This window comes from Glycine max, chromosome 13 (genome assembly GCF_000004515.6).
Source record: "Glycine max cultivar Williams 82 chromosome 13, Glycine_max_v4.0, whole genome shotgun sequence".
Taxonomy (NCBI): Eukaryota; Viridiplantae; Streptophyta; class Magnoliopsida; order Fabales; family Fabaceae; genus Glycine; species Glycine max.
Window position 1 is genome coordinate 39,392,542 of NC_038249.2, and position 1,981 is coordinate 39,394,522.

Here is a 1,981-nt window from a genome sequence, read left to right on the forward strand (position 1 = left end):
AGGTATAAGATAAAGTTTTTTTTAATAATAAAGATTAAGGTTTGACAAGGAAATCAAAATAATAAAAACATATATATATTAAATGAAAATTTAAAAAATATATTGCATAAGTACTAAACGAATAGGAGTAGTAAATTATAAACACATAATAATAATAATAATAATAATAATAATAATAATAATAATAATAATAATAATAATAATAATAATAATTAGTCACAATTTATTATTAACGTCCGAATATATTTGTCGCATTTTTTATACTTTTAGGAATTAAATTTTGCATTTTCATCTTTTAGGGACACATTTGTCAGTAGAGTGGGAAGACGAAAAGTAGAAAAAATATTATGACAAATATGTTCTTATGCTGATAATTCACGTTACTAATCATTTCTGCGACAAATTTGTCACTTCATGCCGAGTAAACTATTTTACGAACGGTAACGGAAGGAAGTTAACGGTAGGACATATTTGAAACACTTTTTAAACTTTCAGGAACTAAATTTTATATTTTCATCTTTCAATGATGTATTTGTTAGCGAATTACACGTTGAGGGACAAAAATGACTATTTATCATTTTTGTTTTCATTTACTCACCAAAAATCTATTTTCACAACTACCCCAACTTATATATATATATATATATATATATATATATATTATTTTCAAATACTTAAATATAAAACAGTCCTATTTATGATTTTGTCATGGACCTATAAAACCTCAAAACTGACCATGATAAGGACCAAACTGATCTAACATATAAATTTAATTTAAAAGATTAAAGTAGAAAATTTTAAACTTGAAATACCTTATTGAATCCTAAAATATAGATAAGAGATCAAAATTTTAGTCTAACCTTTATTTTATTTAAATTAAGTTCCAGCATAATATTTCTTAATATGAAAACTATTGCTCCCCTGGCATTTTGCTTGCACTTACGTGATAGACAAATATATTTAAACAAATTATTAAAATAGAACAACACTCCAAATCCTTATTTCTCCTCAAAATCATGACTATTCATCAAGGAAATGAATTCAGTGAGTCCCAGAGATTTTCATGGCAAATCCTTCCTAATTTCTTATCAAACAAACAAAGGAAATACCCACAATCGTTCCAAAATTCCTCCATCATAAATATATCGCCCAACACAAACAAAGTTTGTGTTAGAGAGTAAGTTTGTTTATCCGTCAATTTTAATTTACACATAGTTTAACATTGTTGTTTTTATTATTTCTAACATCCATGTGCCTCTTCGATCATAATTTATGTTGATCTCCCGAGAAAGCACCAACCCAATATTTTGGACTTGCATTAATTAGGAAATTGTCATTGCTTCTCTAATTTGATTTGAATACTATGTATATGCTACTTTCAATGTTATTAAGTCGTATGATTTTGTCACATATGTAAAAAGGTGTTGCCAATCTGTGTTCTTAAGATTAGTTAGTAGCGGAACTAGAAGATTTGCATTAGGGTGGCCAAATACATACATACATACATATATATATATATATATATATATAAAAGTTAAATAAGAGATTTTTTATCTTTATTATTTTAAAATTTTACATAAATTACTTTATGAATATAATTCAGAATTTCGACAATAATTTAATATAACCTTAGGACAAATTTATATATAGAATTGGTTAAAAAAAGTAAATCAAATTTCAAATGCCTAAGCAAAGTTTTAGAGATTTGAGTAAATTTGCTTAATTTTTTGAAACATCGATTCTTATTGAACGGATATCAACTCAACTAAAAAAATGTGCTCATCATATATTTCAATACAGGAGTATGTAAAAGAGTTATTGCATCGTAAACAAAAAAGTTTTGAGCCATAAAATTATTACTTGAAGTAAAAAATAAATAAATATTATTACCTGAGCCATAATAGTCAATAAGTTATTCTCTTAATATAATTTTAGTTGTATTATTTTGTTCTAATACTTATTTGCGCCAAAAGACATCGAG